Source organism: Trichosurus vulpecula, chromosome 8, assembly GCF_011100635.1.
Source record: "Trichosurus vulpecula isolate mTriVul1 chromosome 8, mTriVul1.pri, whole genome shotgun sequence".
Lineage (NCBI taxonomy): Eukaryota > Metazoa > Chordata > Mammalia > Diprotodontia > Phalangeridae > Trichosurus > Trichosurus vulpecula.
This window is the reverse complement of record NC_050580.1, coordinates 210,050,037-210,062,083: the sequence shown is the minus strand read 5'-3', so window position 1 is coordinate 210,062,083 and position 12,047 is coordinate 210,050,037. Positions and strand designations below refer to the sequence as shown.

The window sequence follows — 12,047 nt, the reverse complement described above, 5'->3', positions numbered from 1 at the left end:
TAAAAAAAAAACTTTTAAAGTCCAAGTTATATGCCTAAGTTCTCTTAACTCACCAAGGAGCTACGAATTCAATTAAATCATTCTTAACCTACTTTTAACTAAGCCAATTCATGGACTATAACAAATTCTCCTATGTAAAATAAGTTTAATTCTAAAAATTCCTGTTTACCTCAAAATTATTAAACATACTATCCAGTTTTACATATCAAACTGCTTCTACATCCCAACACAGCAAGAGTCCATAACAAAAATGGTATTGCTACAACAAATTAGACATTTGATCAAGCTTCTGTCCATTACTCAAACTATTTAAGTGAAATGCTGACCTATAGGTATGTCGTTATTGTTGTTGTTTTGGTAGGTGCTTTCACTCTGATCTGAGATTTCACTATTATAGGAAACTCCCAGTTAGGAAATTCTATCTACCAATGCAGATCTACAATTGCTTCGCAACTTACAGTACTAAATAGTTATCTGAGAGATTAAGTAACTTATACAGGAATGGGACTTGAACCTAGGTCTTCCAAACTCCTAAACTGGCTCTCAACTCTCCCCTTAGATATTACTTTAAATATAGTACAATTAATTTAGTCTCTGTATTCTTAATATCTTAAAAAGGAGATCTTTTTCAACACTGAATAATTACTCACAATTTGGTTTTCGCAGCATTTGTTGTTCGTCAGAGGAGGCTTCCAAGGGTTGAGTTTGAGGGAAAAGGCATAAGGAAGAATTCAGTAAATATTTTCTTGGAGAATTGAAAGGTTTGAGAACAAGGCTACAAGAGAGTTCCTGACCTCAGTTTAAGAAGTTATCATATTGTCAAAGAAAGGACCATTAATAAAGAGGAATGAGAAAGATTACTCAGCTACAGGATGGTCTGGTTATACTTCCAGGTGTCACCATTTTATAACCTGCAAAAACATCTTTTCTATCAATATTTAAGTTCATTCACCCTAAAGTTATATCCTTCAAGTATAGCTCTCTAGTTCTAGTGCTCCAAGATTTGATGAAAGAAAATTTTTACACTATCCACACATTTAATAATTTTACAAACTTACACATGCTATTCATTTCCATTTTAACTTTGGGAAAATCACTTAACAATAAATGTATGGCACTTACTACATATCACAAATGCATATATAACAATATAGCACTGTTATAAGCATGAAAAAACATTTCATTTTGACCAAACTTTTTCTAAAGATACTAAGAAAGGCATCTGGGTTTCATGTCTCTTTGACCTAATTATCCTCATGAGAAGAGTTTAGGATAACACTAAGATTTCAAATATGGGAGACTGGGTGAATAGTGCAAGTGAAAAAAAGGCAGCAGCAATAGTATAACAAATCACCAGATCTGAAGTCACAGGACGTGGGCTCTGCTATTAATTACCTGCTCAACTCTATTCAAATCCCTTTGCCTCTTTAGGCCCCAGGTTCCTCACCTAGAAAACAAATGTTGTTAGAATAGGTCATCTCTAAGGTCTCTTCTTGATCTAAATCATAATACTAAGTAAACTACTTTTAGCAATGAAACAAGTGATTGATCTAAGAGTTGGGCAGAGAGTCCACTGTTCAATTATCCTTGTAAAAATCACTGACAATCTTGTCCATAAATAACAAAAGGCACTGAACCTAGAGCACAAGAATGAAATACCATAACAAAACAAAAATATAAATAAGTAGCTTTGTAATTAAGTACTTTTTTTTCCTCTGAATAAAAATCTTTAGATCTGGTTTCATGCTCATTGATTAGAAAGGATGATCATAATATCAACGACTCCTCTAACTAAATGTGATTCAGTTGACCATTTTCAGAAAAACTGAATAAATTCTATCTTCTTTTTGGGAGAAAATCATCTCCCTAACATAACTTAAAACAAGTAGTATAATTCAAAAACATTTTAAGTGAATAAACTTAAGAAGTAAGCACTTGGAATGAAAGTGATTTATCTTTCTGTTTTGTCGTTGGCAATTTGCTACTGTTTCCATTTTTCCTCTATTCTTCTTATTTGACATCGTTTCTCCTTTCTATATATTTCCCAAGATTAAAAAAAACTTCAACAACAGTAATATAAACATTTAAAATATGTTAAAGGACTTTAACAAAGGCAGGATAGTAGGAAAAACAAACTCTAATTTTACTACCTATAAGCACAGGGGATGAGTTTATAAGAAAAATGAAATCAAAATGGGAACTGTAGTTTGTACTTAATTACAAAACTACTCAACTTGTACCACTTAGTGAAAAAAGTACTACAGAAAAATTGCACATCATTTAGATGAATATAATTCAAGATATTTAGCAGTCCCACTGGATTTGGAAGCCCTACCACAGTTATCCCTCAATATTAATGGGTTTCACTTTTCGATTTTGATTATTCATGGACTGGCGATCCATAATTAAATTAAATGTGAATTTTTGGAGATTTGCTGGGTAATTTGGAAAATCACAGACAATGCATGCATATAAAGAAAACTTTTTAAAAATTAAGTTAAATGTATGAATACTGTATAGTATTAATCTACTTTATCATTTACTACCATAAGTACACATACATAGATTTATTATATAAAGTTAAATTTTGTTAAAAGTTTCAGTGTGCTAAAGAACTATGGGCCTCTATATGGACCTCTAGGTCCTCAAGTTGGGTCCTTTGAATCCAAACTTCATAGAACAAATCCCCTTAATAAAAGGATTTGTTTTGTAAAACTTGGACTCAGTCAAAAGGCTGCATGCCCAAGGACCTAGAAGGTCACACATGGCCTCAAAGCTGAAGGTTCCCTACCCGGGAAGCACTCTCTTTGGGAACACCTCCTTTTTTGTCTTTCTACCACCCAGACTCAGTGGTGTGATTTTTCTCCCACGGTGATCCTTGTATCTTAAGCTTTGTGAAGTAGTTAATGCAGCCATACCAGGAGGTGAGAAGACTCTTAATCTCTCCCTCCTACAAAGTGCAACTTATTTATGCATGCAGTGTCTTGTTTTACTTGTTTTGTGTGTTAAATAAATATGATCGCAATTATCAAGAACAAAAGATTTGGGATGGGGCCTAGAGTTATTTATGGTTTATCACATCCATGGGGTCCTGTGCCTCTAACGCCTGCAAATGTTGAGGGACAACTCTATTACCTGTGTAAGACTGTGCAAGTTATTTAGTATCTCTAGGCTCAATTTCTTCATGTGTAAAATGACTAGCTTAGCTCCCCACCCCCCCCAAGAAAAAGATGAGAAAATAAGCCACCCTTACCCTTCTTTAGAGAGGACTGCATACTTTCAAATCTAATTGATGTACTAACAAGTATTTTTCACTGTTACATAAGATGGCTTTCGGGGCAAAGTATATATCCTTGACATGACAGTGAGAAAACAGAAAAGATAACAATACTTTCTTTAACGTGAAGTAGGTAGGACTAAATGATTGCTAAAATCTCTTCTAGCTCATGAATAATAATGAATATTTTTACCTTCCTCCCCTCCTGTAAAGAAAACAAGAGCAATAAGATATTTTGTTTTTTAGTCACTTGCTCTAGAACCTATACTAACATCATACCAGTCCAGTCCAAAACCTATACTTGCCCATTAATCACACCAGAGTAACACTTATCAGCAATGACTTCAATACAAAAGTTCTAGCATAACACCTAAAATTTTATCCAGAAAACAAGGTCCAAGACAAGAAACATGAGCACAAGAAATTTATTTCATGGATAATGCAGGATTTAGTCAAACTCAACTATTTATAAGATGCTGATCATGTAAAATAAAAGGCTTCAGTTGCATTCAGCAAAAAGGTAAGGGGGAAGGAATAAAAATTTATATAGCATCTACGTGCCAGGCACCATGCTAAGCATTTTTTACAAATGTTATCACATTTGATTCTCAACAACCCTATAAGGTAGGTGCTATTATCTCCATTTTACAGTTGAGGAAACTAAGGCAGAGGTTAAGTGACTTGCCTGTTACAAAGCTAAAGAATTCATCAATTCATCAGAGATCAAATTTGAACTCAAGTCTTCTGATTCCAGGCCCAGTGCTCTACCCACTGTACCACCAGCTGGCTCCAAAGAAAGAACAAGCCCTGAAGTCAGAGGACCTGATTCAAACTTCACTCTAATGCCTACTACCTACACGGTCCTGGGCAAATCATTTACCACTCAAAGGAGGGGCTGCTGAAAGGGAAAGGCCTATTTTATGCCCAAGGCAAGTCTTTCCTGGCCTTTTCATCTGCAAATGAGCTACTCAAAACTTCATATGTTTTAATGGGTAAAATGATGGATCACTCAAGTCTGAAAGAGGTTCACCCTGTACTAGTTGGAAAAACAGTTTGAGGAGGGCATAAGTACAACTGCTGTCAAAGGGGGACACACCCTTCTGTCCCAAGTCTCTCTAACTTCCCCTCCCAGATCTATTTTTTTTAAAAAGGCCATTCTTTGCCTCATGTTATTAAGCCTTAATCATCAAATGAGTGCTGCCTCAGCCAAACTGAGACCAGTTAAAAGACCTCAGCTTGAAAAGGCCAAGGTCCCCCACTGAATCCTGGGCCATCTCCAGTTGTCCTGATCTATATCTGGCCACTGGACCCAAATGACTCAGGAGGAGAAAGTGAGGCTGGTGACTTTGCACAGCCCCCCCTCACTTAAATCCAATTCACTTGCATGTCATGGCATCACCTCACTGATGTCACAATCCTCTTTGAGAATGAAGGACAAACAGCAAGCAGCAGCAGCAGCAGCAACTTTAAGACCTAGAAATTTGCTGAAGCATGCTAGATGCATATTCTTACATTAAAGTCAAACCAATTAATTCTTGATTGTGCCTACAAACATTCCCTCCTAATAGCAAAAGTGATTCAATTTCTTTGTGTAAGGAAATGACTGGAGATTGTATTTTTTAATTTTTTTAATCTCTGCTTTCTTTTTCAGCGCATGATAACAGGACTTTTGGCAAAGTAATTAAAAAAAAAAAAAAGCAGGCGACTCAGATGGGTCAAGCCCTTATTCTTGCCAGAGTCTCCAGCTACCAATTTAACAACCCATTTTGATATGAGGAAACAGCTCAAAGATCACATGCAAAAAATTGCAAAGACTATAAGGAGTTGATGTCAAAAATAAAATACATGGGAAGCTAAAATGACAATGATCTTCTCCATGTAAAGTTTTTCAATAAATATTAGAACCAGCAGCTATCATTGTAGAGTTTGAGGTTCTGATTTCAAGATGGAATGATAAAAATTCAATTAATTTCAACTCTTTAAAGAAGTATATCATAACCCTGAAATATCATTCTCACAAAATACTCCTATATTTCCTTACATTATATAGAACCTTAAAAAAAACCTCTCTCCTCCCTCCACCCACCCCACCAGTACTTTCATCATATCCTCGCTATGACCTTGCCAAGGAAGGTAGTAATTTCAATATATTTCACAGATTTAAAGAGAAACCTATATCAAATGATATACTCAAAGCCACTCTAATAGGACAGAGATGAGCAACCTGATTTCTAGTCAAGATGGCAAAGAAACATCCCTTAAGAGGTGACAACAGTGGGCCAGAGACATATCTCAACAGAAGTTCTACTTTCTACCAAGGTCTAGAAATTAATAAGACACCAAACAAGGGAACTGTGAACAATTTTACCAATTAAAGTAAATCATAGTACTGAAACTGATATATGGTAGAAGATTCTCCATTAGCCTTGGACCATAGAGATAAGTAATAGGTAGTAAAGAATACTATCCCATATGAATAAATAATATTACCACATATAGATTTGTATTATATCTTGCCTTTCCCCTATGAATAGTTTCTAGTGGGGTTTCTAGGACAGTAATTCATCAACTCAACCACTTAAGCCCTTTCCCCCAATTATCTTTTGTATATACAACTATTAATTAAAAAGATATAGTTTGCTCTTTCCCCTCTTTGAGCATTGAAAACAATGAAAAAAGCCAATTCATAGCTTAACAAATGGTAATGAGTTATGATTTCATCTTTCTTGTAATTTGTACAACAGAACCAACAGAGCATTTGCTTATTCATCTGAATCAAATATTTTCCCACATTTGATATTTTTTAAAATCAATATGCCAAAAGTTCTGTTAGCATGCACAGAAAAAAGCAAAGACTAATTTTTTTTAAATACAATCAACATTTCTTTACCCAAAGAAAGTGAATCACTTTCAGCCCCTTCCCAAAAAAAATGCTCTGGACTTATTTTTAAAAAGAGAAACTGATGGGGTAAGCAGCACATACAGAGAAGTCAAGATCAAACAAGGAAGCAAAGTTTTAAATTTGTCAGGTCGTTTTGTCTAGAAATCTAAATGCATCATAGCTACTTACTAAGACTTCAGGTAATATCAGAATTAATGTAGAAAATCAATTGAATTTTCAGGCCTTTAAAAGTTAAATTTCCTTTCTAGGTAACTCATGAATTACAAAGGAATTATATGAACACAATACTAATAAAATATCAGAAGACACCCACTACTTGTCCAAAAGTTTGGACTTCTAATAATTTCAGTGCTCCCAAAGTAAACTGGAAAAGGCCTCTGAGCCCTCTCACAAAATACTCATGTGATTCCTTGGGGCCTCAATTTAGACCTTCTGTAGCACGGGGCAGCTAGGAGGTGAGCAATGCACAGAGTATCAGCCCTGACGTTAGTCAGAAGACTCATCTTTCTGAATTTAAATCTCACCTCAGACACTAACAGTATGACCCTGGGCAAGTAACTTAATACTCTGCCTCAGTTCCCTTAAAATGAGCTGGAGAAGAAAATGGCAAACCACTTCAGCATCTTTGTCAAGAAAACCCCAAATGAGTTCACAAGGAGTTGGACACAACTGAACAACAACAATAAAAGCATGAAACAGCCACTTCTTAAAACTTAATTATATAGTTTCCCCAGCTTACAACAAATTAGAAGTAAAACAGAGGTCACACGTTATTGGAGATCAGCACAAAGACAAAAGTGACTGCTGATTACCACACATTTACCCATTCAAATTACAAGACTATACAATAATGGATGTTCATGATGATAACAAAATCAGAGAAAAGGTTAAATAATATAGTTTAGTATCTTCTAAGAAAGCAGGGGAAGTCAAGTCAAAAGCAAGTATTTGCAAGAGATTATAATATGATAGACATTGCTTATCTCTAGGGATACAAAGAAAGGCAAAAAGAGCCTTTCTGAACTAGGAAAGGATGCTTACAGAAGGTAGGATTTAACTAAGATTTGAAGGAAACTGGGGAAGCCAAAAGAGGATGAATGAGGGAGAGCATTCCAGAAATGAACGACGGCCAGAGAAAACCCACAAAATTGAAACATGGCGCATCTCCTGGCACTGACAAGGCGGCTAGTGTTATTAAATTAAATAACACATAGTGGGAAATAAGATCTAAGACTGAAAAGTTAGGAAGGGGCTAGGTTATTAAAAGCTTTAAGTCAGAGGATTTTATATTTGATCTTGTAGGTAACAGGGAGCCACTGGAGTTTATTAAATAGGTGCGAAACCCTACTTAGTAAGATCTGTGTGCCAGCTAAGTGGAGGATGGACTGGAGTAGGGAGAGAAAGGAGAGAAATGGGGCAGGGAGATCAACCAAAAGGCTATTTCAATAAATAAAGAGTAAGGTATGATTAAGTTCTGCATCAAAGTGGTAACAATGCAGAGGACAGAAGGGGGCATATAGCAGATACAGTTGTAAAGGCAGAAACAGCAGGATTTGGAAATACAGGGGATGAGACAGCGAGGTAGAGTATAGAACACCTAGGTAGCAAGACTGGGTGACTGAAAGGATGGCAATATCATGCTAAGTAATAGAGAAGTAAGGAAAAAAGAAGTGTAAAGAAAATAAGATCCGCAATTTTCGAAAGACAAAGTTTTACTAAAAATTAAGTTTAAAGGTCTTAGGTCTTGAAGATGTAAATTTCAAGTATCTGTAAAATTCATTTATATAGAACCCAAGAATCCTTAACAATGGCACAGCATTATACAGCTACCGCAGTTTTTAAAAAAAAGATAGGTCAGGTGCAATAGTTTTACAAAAAAAAATAAGAAAATGTTGAGTTTATCAAAGTTGGATGTAAGCGGTTTAGAGTTAGGTAACTCCCCTTCCTTTCTTCTCACTTTTCTTAACATTTGTAATCTGGCTTCCAACCTCAGCCTTCACGAGAAATCTAAAGGTCTTTCCTCAATTCTCACTGCATATGAAGGATGATCTCTCTTCCCTCTTAGACAAAATGATTCTATTCCCCCTTATTCTCCTCTCTCTAGGTCTTCATGACACTGCCTACTGCCTTCCCAGTTCTCCTCCTACCTGTCTATGCCCTTAGCTAGATCTTCATCAAGATCATGCCCGCTAACCATACATGTCCCCCAAGGCTCTGTCCTGGAACTTCTCCCTCTATACTCACTTGGTGATCTTATTAGCGCTATATATTTCACTACCATTTCTATGCAAATGACTCTCAGATTTTTCCAGCCCTAAGCTCTCTCACCTCATTTCCAAATAAATCTTAAACTCAACATTCCAAAACTTAACTATTGCTTCCCCCCTTCAAATCCTCTCCTCTTCTGAAGTTCCCTATTATTGTCCATAGTACCAATATCCTCCTTGTCACTCAGGCTCTCAACCTAAGTGTCATCCAATCAGCAGTCAAGACCCTCTGTCTGTATCTCCCTAACATAAGCTCCCCTTCTAGGCACTGCCACCACGCTAATGCAGGCCCTCATCAAGTCATACCCGGCCTATTGCAATAGACTGAATCTCCCTGCCTCAATTTTCTCACCACCCTAATCCACCTTTCATTTGGGTGACAAACTAATCTTTCCTCAAGTGCAGATTTTACCACGTCAACATCACTACTTAGTAAATTCCAATGGCTCCCTATGTGCTTGTGGAACCAAATATAAAATCCTCTGATTTTCAAAGCCCTCCATAACCTGGTCCCCTCCTACCTTTCTAGTCTTCTTATACCCTATTTCCCTCCACCTATTCTTTGGTCCAATAACAAACACTGTTCTCTTCGCTATCTCTGAACATTTTCACTTACTTGTCTCCAAGTCTGAAGTGCCTGCCCCTCCTCATCTCTTCCTCGGTCTCAGCTAAAATCCTACCTTTTACAAGAAGCATGTTTAGAGCAAATTTGAACTATCAGAATGGGGCGGGGGGGGTGCTTAAAAGATCATAAAAAGATCATTAGATGAGCCCAAACAAGTAAAAAAAAACTATAGATTTTTTTTTGTTCAATTCATTTATTACTTGTTTTCACCACAAAAATCATTTACAGAGTTATCCAATTTCTAAATTTCCTGAAACTTTCTACATTATATCTCAACTGATTACAGTGGCAAATTTCCAAAACTTAACCTCAACTTCTACTCATGCTTGCTCCATTAAACTCTCCAGGACTCTACAGCAGTTCTGGTTTAACTCAAAAGTAGCTAGGAACCAGGTTTCTCTTTTCTCCCATTAGAACTCATGACAGCCCAATATTAAAACAGCCTTGTCTTTAACAGAAATGCATCTTTCCTGGCTCCATTTTTTCCGTTGAAATTATATGCTCCTTCACAAGACATTAATGTAGAGAGTTGCGGTACTATTCTATTATTATTATTAAATACAAAGCATTTTTATTATCGATTTTTCTGAGTCAGTCCTACTTTTTCACTGAAATTTCTATAGTAGCGAAGAAAAAAAAAACCAGCCTGCGGAAACTAAGGGGAGGAAACTGCTCAGGAAGGCTCTTCCAGCCCAAGGCTCCCCCAGTTCTGACTGCATTTATTTAAGGAGATCAAATTTTCAAAGGCTTCTCCCTTTGGGGAGGGCGGGGAGAAAGGAGGAGGAGGAAAAGGGGGCGCGGGAAAAACTTGGGCAAGGGAATCGCTCTTCCCCGGGAAGTCTCCGTAGGGAAGGAGTGGGGCGAGAGCGGCAGCATGGCAGCAGCGTGGCCCGGCGCGGAGCGCGGCAGGAGGAGGGCCCGCTCCCCGGCCGATAATCCCCCCTGCCTCCGGGAAGCCTCGGGCCGGGCTAAAAATAGGTGCCTCGGTCAGTCACCCCGCCACCCTTTTGGGAGTAGCCTCGGACACTGCCGAGACGCCGCAGACCCGTTGGGCAACCCGGTGACTTTGGGACACCTTCTTCCTTCCCGGGTCCCGTGCGCTGGGGCCGGGCGTGGAAAAGCCGGAGAAGCGAGAGAGGATAGAGCCCGTGCCCCGGCTCCACCGCCCCGCCCCCGTCCCGTCCAGTCCCCCGGGCCCGGCCGCGCCGCCTCGGCCTCCGCCCACCGTAGCGTCCCGGGAGAAGGCCGGGAGAAGCGGGCGGCCCGAGGCCTAGAGCCCGCTAAGGCAGGGAGGCCCGGCCGGGCCGCGCCTCGGGAAGAAGCCCCGCGGCCGCGCCCCATTCCCAGCCTGCCGGGCCCGGCCCGCCAGAGACTCGCCGTGGCCTCGTTCGCTCGCTCGCTCCCTCCCTCCGGGGCTGGAAGCTCTTAAGGCTCCGGCCCGACCCTCCTCCTTCCCGTCCTCTCTTCCTCACCGTGCGCGGCCGCCGCGGGACTGGTGAAAGGGAAAAGGGGCGGAGGCTGGAGGAGCCGAGGCTGGTCCCGACGCTCGTGAACCGTGAGGGAAGCCCTGTCCCGACGCGCCGCCACCACCGCCGTCACTCAGGTGCCAGTGTCGCCGCCCGGCAGGAAGCGGACAGAGCTGGGGGGGGGGGGGGGGGTGGAGGCAGCCGCGGCACGTCCCCGGCGTCTGGACCGCGGGTGCCCGGAGACCAGCCCCTTAAAGACACAGGCGCCCACCCCTCCCACAGACCGCCCCGCCCCCGCCTCGCCCCGGCCCGCCCCCGGCCCCGCCCCCTGCCCGATCCCGGACTGACTCCCTGGCTTGTCCATCACCGCAGGAGTTCAGCACGCTGGAGATGATCTGATGTCCTGCCCGGCCGAAACCGCCTGGCGCTGGCATTCCGGGGCTGTATTCCGGGAGAGGGCCAAGGGGACACCTTATTTGGGGCTTACCCGACGTCACCTGGGTGCCCTCTGGCTCCCTGTTCTGATGCAGGCTGTGAGTCACATGCCTTGCAAAATCCTCTGAACCTGTGGGCCGTGCCCATACCACCTACAGCTAGCCGGTCAGGCGCCTTGAACCTTAAAGAAAGACGTTAAGGAATGTCACCCCACCAGGACAAAAAAGGGACGATGACCACCCGTGAAAACATTTATTAAGCACCTACTGTGTGCTGGGCACTGTGCTGATCGAAGGAGATATGCGAGGAGGCAAAAAAGTCTGCCTTCAAGGAGTTTACAACATGCAAACAAAAAGAGACAATCTATATACAGGATGAATAGCAAATGATTAACAGAGACAAGGCACTAGAACTAGAGGTTGGGGAAGGCTTCCAGTAAAAGATGGGATTTTAGTTGGGACTTAAAGGAAACCAGGGAGGTCAGATATAATAATAATAATAATAATAATACTGCTGGGTGTGCACAATTTAATGGTAGGTTGCTTTTTTTTTCATAGTTCCAAATTATTTTCCAGAATGGTTGGACCAGCTCACAGATCAACAGTGGATTAGTGCACCATTTTTCTCAAATCTCAGATTCGGCATTTTTCACTTTTCTTTTCTGTCATCTTAGGCAATGTGATGGGTTTGAAGGGGTGCCTCAGAATTGTTCTAATATGCATTTCTCTAATTATTAGTGATTTAGAGCATTTTTAATATGACGATGGCTTGAATTTCTTCCTCTAAAAACTGCCTATTCATATCCTTTGACCAATTTTTTGATCAATTGAAGGAAGACTGTTAGTCCATATATATCTTATAAATGAGACCTTTGTCAGAAAAACATTCTGCAAAGATGTCCCCCCCATTTCCTGCTTCTCTTTTATTTTGAGCTGCATTGTTTCTCTTTGCATAAAAACTCTTAAAATTTTTACATAATCAAAGTTGTCCATTTTTCCTCCTATGAATATCACCATTATCTGGTAATCAATTCTTCCCCTCTCCCTAGATCTGGCAGGTAATTTCCATGCTCTTT

General features: G+C 40.2%; 1 protein-coding gene across 9 annotated transcripts in view; it reads right to left on the bottom strand.

Moving 5' to 3' along the window:
* Positions 1-10,769, bottom strand: part of KTN1 (kinectin 1) — a 157,577-nt gene extending 146,808 nt beyond the window's left edge. For 7 of the 9 annotated variants that reach the window (XR_005008933.1, XM_036734462.1, XM_036734464.1 and 4 more), the window contains exon 1: positions 10,544-10,769. The gene's annotated coding sequence lies outside the window, so the exon portion shown is untranslated. The remainder of the gene's footprint in view (positions 1-10,543) is intronic. The other 2 variants (XM_036734468.1, XM_036734469.1) reach the window with 1 other exon arrangement.
* Between the last annotated feature and the right edge of the window lie 1,278 nt (positions 10,770-12,047).